Source organism: Pongo pygmaeus, chromosome 8 (genome assembly GCF_028885625.2).
Source record: "Pongo pygmaeus isolate AG05252 chromosome 8, NHGRI_mPonPyg2-v2.0_pri, whole genome shotgun sequence".
NCBI classification, from domain to species: domain Eukaryota; kingdom Metazoa; phylum Chordata; class Mammalia; order Primates; family Hominidae; genus Pongo; species Pongo pygmaeus.
In genome coordinates, this window is record NC_072381.2 from 7,473,312 (window position 1) to 7,486,245 (window position 12,934).

The following is a 12,934-nucleotide window of genomic DNA, read 5'->3' on the forward strand; positions in this document are numbered from 1 at the left end:
GGTTGAGGCTGAGAAAGATGACTCACTTCTCCCAGATCCCACAGCTGAACAGAACCATCTCCACCTAGACACTAGGCCCGATTCCCCCCCCCCCACCCCCCTCTCTCTGTCAGGAATCTTCCTTACTGGCTAGCGTTAAAAGATCCTGGATCACCAAACTGAATACACACATTGACTTCCTGGTTTGTTGTGACGCATAATTTCCCAACATCTTTTTTTTTTTTTTTTTTTTTTTTTTGTATGATGGGGGCAATAAGTTGCTGCTGAGGCAACATAGATATAAGAATGGTTAGAAAAACCACAAAATGCATCCTGAATTACAGGTCCCAATGCCATTTTGGTACAAAAACCTTTATGAGTTCTTACTTTAGGACAGAGTAAAATTTCCTTCTGCCCACTGCACCCATGAACCTCAAAAGTTCAGAGTAATAAAATATAAAGACAGAAATGTCCAACCCTAGTATACTAGAACTGTAGATCATTCAAATCCCACAGTGAACTATTTTTGTTCAAATTATTTAAAAAAAAAAAAAAGAAGGAAAACTCTGATAATCTGACAAAAATTTTTAGGCATAAGTGTGGGGCCTGGAGTAAATTTCCTTTATGGACTTCTTAGATCCCAAAAGCATCCTGTATCAATTAAACGGAACCTCATTTTCTTACTGCTCAAAGCAATGCTTCCATCACTCACTATTTCTTCTCAAATGTGGGAGTCCTTTGGGGGCAGTGGTTAAAAAAAAAAAAAAAAAAAAAGCCATCTTAGCTAGAGTGGGCAGCAATGGAAAAATGGATAAATGTTTAGTACTCCCAGGAAAGCTTTATGATTAAAACAAAACAGGGAAGAGTCAGGAACCTTTCCTGGCTTTTTAAAAGTCTTGACTTTTAAGTCAAGAATCGTGAAGCCAGTTATTTATAACAAACAATGTTAAAAAAAAAATAGTCTATAATGTCTGCAAGAACAGAGGAAGAGGAAAAACTCTGCGATGTATTACTCCCATCATTACCGAAACGCATCGCCAGCAGGACCTGCTGTTTGAGGTTCAGGGTGGATGTATCCCAATGGGAAATGGGAAACAGTTCCCACCTCAGCAGGCCTCCACCGGCACTTCTACAGCAACACACATCAAAACAGAGTGGTTGACCACTGTCTATTCCAGGATGGGGGCTGCGAGACCCCCGGCCACGCCACGGGGCAGTGTTCTGCACTGGCCCAAGAATGGGTCCTGCAAGCAGTAAACTCTTTGGTGGGGACGGGGGGAGTGGGGGGCGGGGGGAGGTGGAAGTGCGTGGGTGTCTCCCAGTCTCTTGCAGGCAGGCAACTTGGTCCCAGCAAGAGCAAAGATAAGATCTGAGACAGTATTTATTTATGGAAGGGAGAAAGCAGAGTGTGTGCAAATTTAATGCTTAGTAGGGAAAAAGTAGGAGACCTCCTATCTCCAGGGAGGGCCTAGGGAACAATTCCTTCTGAGCAACAAGGCCTCTCCCCTCCCCCACCCCACTTACCCGCTCAACTCCCTCCCCACCCCCAACAGCCTCCCCAGGAAACGAGGCCACATTTAAGCCTGTTTTCTCCTTTTCTCCGACCTGGTGCAACATGGGTCCATTCCCTTGATGTAGACACGCTAGTAGGTCTCCCAGTTCCCTTCTCTACGGTGCAAGAGTGGAGTGGGGACGGAGAGTGGTGGGCAGCGGCATCTGAGCCAGATCGAAGAGGGGTCGGCCTCCTCTAAACTGGTTTCCCACCAATGGCCTCGGATCAGCCGCAGCTGTGCTGCGGAAGCCCTCGGGACGCGGCTGGGGTTGGCGCGCGGGGCCCCGGAACCCCAAACCCGGCTCAGTTCGGCAAGGTTCAGGGAGACAAGGTAGAGAAGGCTGGGGTAAGCGAGAAGTCGGGCGGCCGATCGTCAGGGCCACGAGCCTCGCCTTGCCTTCTTGGAATCCCACCCAACTTTAAAAGCCCAAAGATCCTGAAAATTCCGAAAGCGAAACTGCGAGCTGGTCTCCAGAAGTTTGGGAACGGTCTGCCAGGCTTTCCAGCGTCGTCCCGGGATTCTCGGACACCACAAACGCCATCAACCACGAGCATCGGTGTCCGTGGCTATTGCCCCGCATGGTCCCCATCCGCGTCCCCGGGAACTCCCTCGGCTTTTCGTGCATCCAGGTCCCCAGCCTCAGCTACTGGTGCGCCCCGAGCCCCTAGGTGCCAGAGCGGTGGTCGGCCGGGCTCCTGCCCTGTCTCGGCTCCTCCCTCCTCCCCACCAGAAGGAAAAACTTGGGCCCTTCGAGAATCCTGTGGAATGTTCTTTGTAATCAACTGTACATCCGCTTCCACGGCACGGCCTCGTGCAAAATCGCGGGTTTCGGGGCGTTGGAGTAAATTGTGCGCTTGTCAGCGGCGACGTCAGGAGGACGAGGGGAGGGATTCGCGGCTGAAGCTACAGCTTCGCAGCACAGAGCCATTTTAGGCCGCTCCCCACCTCGCGGGGCCCATGGGAAAGCCGGCCCCGGGAGGCGCGCCGAAGCGCAGGCTGGAGGAGCCACGGACGCGTCCTGGCCGGCGCGTCGCCATCGTTGTTCAGCCTCGCTGCCCAGGTGGGAGGGGTCACCTGCCGCGGGGTCTCCAAGCCAGTGCCGCTTGCTCCCGGCCCCTACCCACTGACTGCACGGCGTCCGAGTGACCCTGTCTAGCCTCCTTCTGCGTTCCTGCAAACCACGTTGCTGCGCTAACTACAGACCTGGCCAACATGTCTTTGTAACCCTATCATTTAAAAACGCTTCCAGGCACCTGGCCACTGCCAGATCAGGTTCGCGGGCCCGGAGGAGGTCCTCCCACCTGCCCCCGCCAGCCCCGGGGACCGTGCGCGGCCGCCGTGTGGCCCCCGCCCACGAGGTCCCTCGGGCAGGAACCGCCGCGCGACCTCTGTTCAGCGGCCGCGTCCTGGCCACGGGCGACCCCTGTCGGGAACCCTGTTCCCGGCTATGCTGCGCATTCCGGTGCCTCTCACCCGAGCTCGCGTTTGCTGGCTTTCCCTCCGGCTCCTCTGCCTGACCCCGATTTTGTCTCCAAACTCCACTCCCAGATCCTCCCCGCCCCGGAACGCCGACCTTTCCCCGGCACTTCGCCGCCCACTCACATCCCCGGGCGACTGCCCGGCCTCCATGCCCGCCAAGACAAGAAGACGCCCCTCTCCGATGCGCCGAGAGGGTTCCTAAGCAGAGCAAGGGACAATTTCTTCCCCAAACGCTGTCCCCATCCCCCACCTTCCCTAGAGCGCGAAACCCAAAAGTAAGGAAGGCAACCCCTCGCCTCGACCCTACGTGCTTGTCTGCCCAGATTCGCGCGCTCCCGCCCTTCTGCCCCACACCACCACCACCACCACCACCACTTTGGTCTTCTCCAAGCTTCGGTCTCGGTCCCCCACCTCCCACCCCAGAGCGGCGCAGAGGAAAGCAGGAGCCCACTATTAAGTACAGCGCGCCCCCTGCACACACGAAATCCGGCTGGTGTCTGCAGCCCGATTGCACCCAATACCCGGGACAGTTAGTCCTTTCAATAAGCACTTCCTCGCCCCACCTACTCGGGGATCTACCCGCGCAGGATCCAGCACACACAAGGCGAGAGCTAGCTCGTCTCCTAGAAAGCCAAAATAAATCACTCCCTCTGCCCTCCTGTACTTTGCACCACGTGTCCGCAGTTTGTCACGTCAAATCATGGCAGGGTCTCGTTTCAAGACGCACACACACATTCGGGGTGGTTCTCTTTGAGACACACACCCAAAAAAACTGCGCACACACAGGCCTACACACTAATCCACAGGCACACACGACAGTTGCGTTTCGGTGCCCTGGTCCGGGCCAGCGGCACCTCTCCATCCCTTTCCCCCCTAGCAATGGACTTGACAAACAGACTCTAACCACGGAAAAAAAAACAGGACAGCCCATTCCTTCTTTTTTTTCCCACTTAATTCGCTAAAGCGCTTCCTGGGGTAGCCAAAGAGAGTCGAAACTAAGGGGTGGAAACTTCAGCTGGGTTTTTTCCCACCTCAAAACCTTTATTTTCAGTTTTTAAAAGCCACCTTAGCCCGCCATATTGAAACTGGCACGGGTTCTAAAGACTCCTTCCCCGCAGTTGTGGCGCTTCCAAGAAAACACGAGTACGGATCAGGCTCTGGATGAGCGTCCGGCCACCGAGAATCAGCCACTTCCCACCCTCCAGGATCCCCCAGCTCCCGCCAGCCCCTTCCCACCGCCCCTGGTCAAAATCAATAAATACATCTAGCAGTTCCTACAGTTGCATTTTGGCGGATTTCTGCAAAACATACACACACATACACATACCCACGCACGCATATTAAAAAATAAACTCCAGAATCAGCTCAAGTCAGCAATTTTGAAAGGGAGTCGGATAAAAGGAGACAACCGGAAAGCCCCTAAGTGACAGGATATTACTTTAAAGAGAAAATAATGAACAAAAAGACCATCCTCGCTGGAGCACGCTCCAAAACTACTACTGCCAATTTTATTTCAGTTGCTCAGGCAAATGTTTCCAAGGGGGCGATTCCGAATGTCTGCACGATTTTTTATCCCCATGCCGGTCTCCGATTCCCCGTCCTCACCATCTTTTTCTCCCACCCAAACCAAAAGAAAGGGGAGACCCCAGCGCGGAGGAGACGCGGGAGCGCGGGGTAGGTAGCAGCGGCGGCTGCGTCGCTAAAATGAGTGCAGAAACGAGGAAGGTGGGCGGCGGGAGGGGACAGGCTGTGCCCGGGGAAGGACACTTTGCAACTCCGGACGGACTCCCGCACGGCCCGGCTTTTCCGAGCCCGGAGACACAGGCGAAGGGGACCCGGGAAGCAAAAATGACAACCTGGAGCGCACAGAGGAGTTTGAGGCTTCGCTCAAGTGCAGTCGCTTTCTTCTCCTGCCCTTCTCTTTCGCTCCCCTGCACCCTCCCCAGCCCCCACCTCCAACCCCAGCTCGCTCGGGCTTCCTTTTTTTTTTTTTTTCCTCTTTTTTCCTAGGCTGGAAAAAGCCCCTGACCGGCGCACTCAACCTGCGGGCCGAAGGGCTGCTCTCCGGCCAGCCTGGGCGCCGGGGACAGCAGCCGGCGCGGCGTCCTACCTGGTGAAGTTCGTCCTGCCCTGGACGTGGACTCAGGCCCCGGGCGCCGCCCGGGAGGGCACCGGCCTCGCTCGCTCGCTCGCCCGCCCTTGCCCGCTCGCTCCCCGCCCGCCGCCTCCCTTGCGCGCCCGCTCCAGTCCTCCGGCTCCCACTACAGCTCATTCCAATATGGCATCCTCTCTGTGCGCATGCTCGGCGCTCTTTTTTTTTTTTTTTTTAAGATTTGTGTGTGTGTGTGTGTGTGTGTGTGTGTGTGTGTGTGTATGTGTGTGCGTGCGCGTGCAGCGAACTCCTTCAACGACCTTTTCCAGCGCTTGCAAAATTTCTTAAGCCAATTAGCCTGCGGGACGTGATCGGCTCCTTCCTCAGCCCGCGCCGCGCCACTCCCTGCGCCTAAGCAGGCGGGCACCCCCAGGACCCTGGCACCTTCCACGCCCACGCGGCCCCCTCCCCGCCGCGCTCCCCTTCCCCCTTTTTGTGAGCTCCCTCCATACATGATCTGCAGAAAGTTCCCATCGCGGGCGTTTCCGCACACCCCTCCGCAAGGACAACTGGGCAAACTCCCGTTTCCCTGGCCGCGGTTCGTGAGCTGGGTTTCCAATGGCTCAGTCGACTGTGTGCACAAACTTGCGCTTTACCCGCCGGGGATCGCTGGGAGAGGAGAGAAATTCAATCCCCAGGGCAATCTTGGCCCCGCCCGCCCCACCCCACCCTGTGCTTAAATAGAGCCTTTTCTTGAAGCTGCGAACCTTTCCAGGCCCCTTGGGCAGGGCTGGGGGGGCCGAGGAGAGCTATTCGAGGGAAAGGTGCCCCGAGGGGCAGGAAATTAAGTTGGGGCTGCCCGGGCGAGCTGCCAGGTAGCCGTGCTCGCCACGGCGTCTCATGGGGCACCTAGCTAGTTCGGTCCTCACAGGGCGGGAAAAGAATCGTCGCTCACACCCCAGCAAAACGTGGCCCTCGGCGGTCCGTTGGAGAACCCGGCGGCCGTGAACCCCGGGCAGGGCTGGACGTCTGCGGAGCCCGCGGGCACTTAGTCCGGGGCGCCTGGGGAGGAACGCGGAGCTCCCAGGGCCTTAGGTGCAACGGCTGCGCAGAGCCCAAACGAAATGTCCCCAGTGCGGAAAAGCCGGTGACACCCTGGTAGCAAGACCAAGAGCTTCCGAAGAACGCTGCGCCCTTAACTAGGGGGCCTCGCAGAGATGCCGGTGTGGGCCTGCATTGTATATTTCTGCGAAATAGCGAATGGACACGTTTGCTCAGGGTTTTTATGGTTGCCAAAGGGGGTAAAATTACCCAGTCCCCCAAATCTGTGTCCCATGAATCCCTCTCATAGTACCCCTCTCCAGGGGGCCAAGAGGTCCTCCAGATTCCCGTGGGTTCGCAGCTCCACCCGCCCTTCCTCGCCCTGCATCCCTAAGGAGAGTGTCCGCTCTGAAGGGCTAGGGGCCAGCCACGGAGTGAGGGGACCGGGGCTGACCACGCGCGGCACGGACAGGGGTCTGCAGGCGGGCCCTCTCCTGGACGGTGGGGCCGGAGCTGATCTAGAAGAAATACGGAGGGACGTGCCGAGAAGCCGCTCTCGCTTCGCCGCGACCCTGGAGAGCGCCCCTCCACCCAAAGGATCTGCCAAGCTGAGAGATCCAGGGCGGGCGTCCGCAGCTGTGAGGCCCCCTGCGCCGCCAGTATGGGAAAATCCTGCCTCCTTACACCTTGGAGAACGCTGGGCGACGACTAAAGCGCCTTCCGCCGGTCTGTCACTCCATGTGACACAGGAGCCACGTGAGACCCAGAAGAGTCCAGCGACTCGCCGCGCGGCGCACTTTAAACTCTAGCCTGAGTCTGCGACCCCTCCAGCTCTCTAGTCCCCAGCTGTTGGGGACATCAAGCCGGAGCCCTGGGCTCTCTGCCCTGTGGGTCGCTGAAAGCAGGGACTCCTCAAACCAACCAAACCGGGCGCATTAACCCTCTCGCCTGCACCCCGCTGCCTCCCGGTTGAGCCCCGAGGCGGCTCCAGGTAGAACCTGCTGGACTGACTGCGGCGTCCAGGAATCTGGAGTGTGGGCTCCAGACACTCTCCACGGTTTGGCCCCGGGTCTCAACACCCAAGTCGCCTCTTCTGGCTCCTTCACCACACAGCGGGGCCTGTGGGGAGGGAGGGGCCGGGAGACCCCTCGGCGCACCACTGTCCTCGAGGGATCCCCACCCTGTGCACTGCTGAAGCGCAGGGCGCGCCGCGGCAGGAATGGCCCCGAGTGCGGATCCCCTGCCCTGAGCCTCCTGCTCTTGGCCCGCGCTGCGCCTACCCAGTGGCCCTGGCCCCGCAGGGCGACAGCGGCGGCTCCCTCCCATTTGCGTCCCAGACCGCGCGGCCTCGCTTAGCTCCCGGGAGCCGACAGGCGCTTGCCCTGGTGCCAGCGCAGGGCTTCCCGGGGGCTTGGGGTAGGGGTGGGGGTGCGGGGGGGGAGGGGGAGAACGCAATTTCCTTCTGCACGAGTCGTGGAGACGTGAGCTGCAGCCAGCCACCGCGCTCTCTCCAGGCTTGTTTACCTGTTTTAGGTCATTATTGTGCACGAAACATTGTTTCATCCAGATAAAAGCAAATGCAAAAGAACACCTGATCCCAAACAGTGTATGACTGTGTGTTCATTATCTTACCTGGGTACTCCGAAGGAGTTGAATTTTTTTAATGTTTTGGGTACGTAGACCCCGTATAACTTTGCTCCTGGGTCCACAAAATGGTGATTTTGGGGGAGGGTTACCTATCGCGATTAAGAAATATAATCAGGAAGTCGCAGCACACAAATGTGGCATTGTTATTGTAAAAAAAAAACTCCTTTCCCTCCTATTTTTGTGTTGCTTTTTGCACGTGACTTTTTGAAGATTCCTTGATTTTCTTTTCTGCAACCAACCTCCATTCTCTTTTATCCAAGGGCACCAATGAGGCAAATGAAAATTGGTTAGGAGATTCCCTGAGGCAATTCAAGTGGCCCCTTCATCCGACTTCAATACCTTTCCACTTTTATTTTTATTTCAGAACCAGACACTTTAGGGATATGGGTACCCAGATGTAGGTTGCACCCTAAATCAATTAAAGGTAGGAAAAAATTCCACATAATCAGCAAAGGATAACATGCTGACAAAAATTGTGACTGCTTTTTTAAAGTAAAGAAGGCTTTTATGCACTCCAACTCAAACAGGGTCATGAAAATCTCATTATCAACACAAGATTTTTCTCTATATTGTTAATATTTACTAAAAATCTTGGCAAAAATAAGCCTTTGATCACACTAACTATAGATGTTATTTCATTCCTAAACTTTGCTTAAGCCGTGAATTTCATCACTCTACAGATCGAGTTATGCCTTCATGGGGACTTTGGAATTCTTTAACATAAATGAGGCTAATTGGTTAATTGTAAAATATTTAGATGCTATTCCATTTGTCTAATGACACAGCACAAATTAGAAATATAAAATAACAATTGAAAAGTTTTTGTCTCATTTTCTGTGTATTCCTAAGTATTACGTCACAAAAACTATTGCAGAGGAGTTGAAAAATTATATGTGTACTATTTATTCTCTTTATATTTAGGACATGTGATTACTTAAATCTTGTTGCGTTAGTCATATCCAAGAAAAATCTTCAATTTGTTCATACCTATTCCATGTTTAAGTTATCACTTCCCACTGGGAAAAGGAAATGAACCAAAGAAAATAGAAGATAAACCATTACGCTTTCTTAATATAGAGACTCTCTAATGAACTATTAGACATACTAGCCTAACAGGAAAGCAGAAGGAGGAAAAAAAGGGGCCAGAACCAAATATTTGAAGAATTTGTACAACCTTCTCTTTACTAGAGGCTTGAAACCAAAACTTGTTTTTTCTTAGGCTACATAAGATAGTATTTTTCCATCAGGATCCTAAGGTCACAAAGAGTAAATCTAAATACATTCTCTCTTTTATTTTTTCACCTTTTTTCCTTATCTTCTATCCCCAATTAAAGCACTTAATGGCTAATGTATTGGGAGTCCAGTGACCTCAGTCACTGCTTCATCACTAATTATCTGTGTGACCTCTGTAAGTCCAGTGACCTCTCTGAGCCGTTCTTTCCTCTTGGGTAAAATGAAGGGATTGGACTAGATGTTCTGTGAGGTCCTTTCAGGCCTGAACAGTGCTGAGCAATCTACCCCACCCCAAAGCCATAAATTGCTTTATATGGTATTCTGCGCCAATTTGATATAGCAATCAAATTCTGAGGTCACAGAGGATAAAAAAGAATTAAGTAAAGGAATTTGTAGAGAAAGGGTATTAGGGCCTTCTTTGCCTTACTGCCCTTCAGTGAAGGTACCGTTCAGGTCATATTTTTGCCTTCTTTTGATGATTATTGTGTTTTTGCATTTACTGTATGAGTTTTGTGTTGCCCATAAAAGTGTGGGGGCTCTGGTGAGAGTATCTATGACTGTTCTTCTGAGAAAAGCCTGGGGTTATTGAGATGGCTTGTGAAAATAACTAGAGTTCTCAGTGAGTGTAGTGACATGTGTTGGTTCACAAAATATCACCACCTAAGACAGCACTTTCTCATACATTTCTAGAAATTTCAGAAACACACTATTGTGATTAACTCTTGTATAATTTGAAGGAATTTCAAGCTTCCTTGACAACAAGAGAAAAAAATAATAGGGTACAGGGCATATTTTTAAAAGTACATGAAGGCCGGGCATGATGGCTCATACCTGTAATCCTAGCACTTTGGGAGGCCAAGGCAGGTGGATTGCCTGAGTTCAGGAGTTCGAGACCAGCCCGGGGAACACAGTGAAACCCCATCGCTACAAAAAATACAAAAAAAGAAAAAAAATTAGCCAGGTGTGGCAGTATGCTCCTGTAATCCCAGCTACTCGGGAGGCTGAGACAGGAGAATTGCTTGAACCTGGGAGGCAGAGGTTGCAGTGAGCGGAGATCGTACCACTGCACTCCAGCCTGGGCCACAGAGCGAGACTCCGTCTCAAGAAAAAAAAAAAAAAAAGTACACGAGGTCTGAACTCTCCTAGGACATTTATTGAAAGAGCCAAGGTGGTTTGCTTGTGGATGTTCTAGTTTTGACTAATGGCTTCTTTCTCCACTGAGAAGAACATCCTGACAAAACTCATTCCCAACTTCTGCGGCTGCTGGCTTGTACATCTGGATGCATGGTATCACGCCCTTCCTTTGTGAATCTTACTGTATATTAGGCATAATATTTTAGACTTTGTGGCCTCAATTCCAGCCCTTTTGAGAGCTGCAGTCTAGAGAGATTAAATGACAGAGGCCTTTTAAAGGACAGAGTTACTGAGCAGGGACTGGCTCTCAGGCCCTTTTAAAGACAGCAAAAATGAGACAGGATTTATTCAGTATCTACTTTGCTCCAGACACTATTCCAGGTATTTTTTACATATATGATAACATTTCATAACTCCTAGTCTGTATTATGTGTAATATCCCTTTTAAATGGTTTAAAAATATGTTTTAAATATATGTTTCTTTACACATAAAGCTGAGTCCTCATCCACTGTCACCGTCATTGAAACACAAGTTGCATCTCGGTTTTTTCTTGTGGAACTTGAGTTGTCTGGAACCATTTACACTTTCTAATTTTGCCCCTTTATGACTGAGGGTATCTACTGGCAAAAACACACACACCCCAACTGGGTGCAGTGGTTCACTCCTGTAATCCCAGCCATTTGGGAGACTGAGGCAGGAGGATCGCTTGAGCCCAGGAGGTGGAAACCAGCCTGAACAACGTATCCAGACCCTGTCTCTACAAAAAATAAAAATTAGCTGGGCATGGTGGCATGCACCTGTAGCCCCAGCTCCTCGGGAGGCTGAGGCAAGAGGATTGCCTGAGCCCAGGCAGTAGAGACTGCAGTGAGCTATGATCATGCCACTGCACTCCAGCCTGGGTGAAAGAGCAAGATCATGCCTCAACAAACAAACAAACAAACAAACAAACAACGATAAACACAGTACAGGTCAGAGATGTGGGTCTGTGACCCTAGAACAATATTTCCTCTGTGAATGATAACTGGCCTGAATGAGGTTGAATTTGACACCTTGTAAAAGCATTAAGAGTCTCATTGAATTTATATTGCAAAATAGACTAAACAAACTAAAACAAGCAACCAAAAATCCCACATGTAAAAGCAGTTTCATGAATAAGCACAGTGGGCAATTTGTTACATTCACCCACTACCTTAATAAGTGCCCGACTATGGTATACAAGAGGAGAGATACCAGTATTAGGGAGCTGGACTATCTCAGCTTTCGTGTAGCTTCAGCATTGCCATCCTATTTGTTTTCACTGTGTAAGCCGCTTTAGATGATCTTAGTACAGAATAAATCATTAATATCATGATCAAAGAAGTGACAGTTATTAGATCTACAAAGACTTGATTTGCACTGCCATCTACTGGAAACAGACATTGACTTGCTTTTAGATTTTTTAGATAGTTTTTTGTTGTTGTTTATTTTATTTTTTTAAATAAAGAACATTGAAGAATACAGATACCAGTCGTAAGGGAAGAATGTGGTTCTTACTATATTTGATTACAGATGATGGCTTAGAAGCCCTAGCTACAAATAAGCTGAATTGTATTCTTATCAAATCATTCATCCTTTGAATGTTAGACATAAAGAGCACTTACATGTTTCTTTGAAAAGTAACATTGCTTCAATTTTTTAAAATGAGTCACTTAAACCAGTTTTTAATATAGCACTATGGTTTTTTTCTTATCCCTTTAAAGACTGATTTTTTTTTTAACCCTTGTAAGTGCCTCTGAAATGGATACCGTTGCTGAATTCTTGGAGATTTTCATTTTAATTTCATACCTTGGGGGTGGGGGAAACTCAAAAGATTTTTCAATCAATTTTTTGAAGAAAAACTTACATAAATTAGATATAGAGGAAAATTAATGAAAAATAAAAACCAATCTCTGCTTACATTTTTCTCATTCAACAAATATTTACTGAGGACCAGATGTGTGCCAGGCACTGCTCTAGGATCTGAAATACAGTGAACGAGACAGATGAAGCCCTGTTCCATGATGCTTACAGTTCATCAAGGACGGATCAACACCAAAGAAATGAATATCTAATATGTCATGTGGATGTCAGTGCCATGGGAAAGAGTAAAGCAGGGGGAGGTACAGGAAGTGACAATGACAAGTATGGTGTTAGGGGAGGATGACATTTTTTATGAAAGTGGGTCAGGGAAGTGGCATTTGAACAGAGAGCTCCAGACAGCAGGAACAGTAAGTACAAAGATCTTGATATTGTCTTGGCTCCATTAGAAAGAAAGAATAAATTATGCAAAAGTTTGATGATATTTAACACCACAGGCATAAGCTATTAACTTGTAACTTCTAACTTAAGCAAGAAGTGCCAGTATTCCCAGATGGGAGACAACACAGAGTGGTCAGTTCAAACACGTACAGCAAATCCAAGCGTTCCCCAAGGGATCAAACCCAGTTTCCCTGAATTTAATTAGATTCTCAGGTTGAATGAGCCGCAAAGGTCACCCGGTCTGCCATCTCTCTCATGCCCAACTCCTCTCTACATTATCTATATTAGTCTGTTTTCACACTATTATAAAGACATACCCGAGACTGGGTAATTGATTTATAAAGGAAAGAGGCTTAATTGACTCACAGTTCCGCAGGGCTGGGGAGGCCTCAGGAAACTTACAATCACGGCCGAAGGGGAAGAGGCATGTCTTATATGGTGGCGATAGAGACAGGGCGAAAGAGAAAGAGAAAGCATGTGTATGTGTGTGAATCGAAG

The 12,934-nt window shown here is 50.2% G+C and overlaps 1 protein-coding gene across 7 annotated transcripts in view; it reads right to left on the reverse strand.

Annotated features, from left to right (window-relative positions):
• SFMBT2 (Scm like with four mbt domains 2) overlaps window positions 1-5,730 on the reverse strand; it is a 250,273-nt gene extending 244,543 nt beyond the window's left edge. For 5 of the 7 annotated variants that reach the window (XR_008492091.2, XR_008492092.2, XM_054436983.2 and 2 more), the window contains exon 1: window positions 5,122-5,272. The gene's annotated coding sequence lies outside the window, so the exon portion shown is untranslated. Of the gene's footprint in view, window positions 1-5,121; window positions 5,274-5,615 lie in introns of those variants that run through there. The other 2 variants (XM_054436982.2, XM_063669533.1) reach the window with 2 other exon arrangements.
• Between the last annotated feature and the right edge of the window lie 7,204 nt (window positions 5,731-12,934).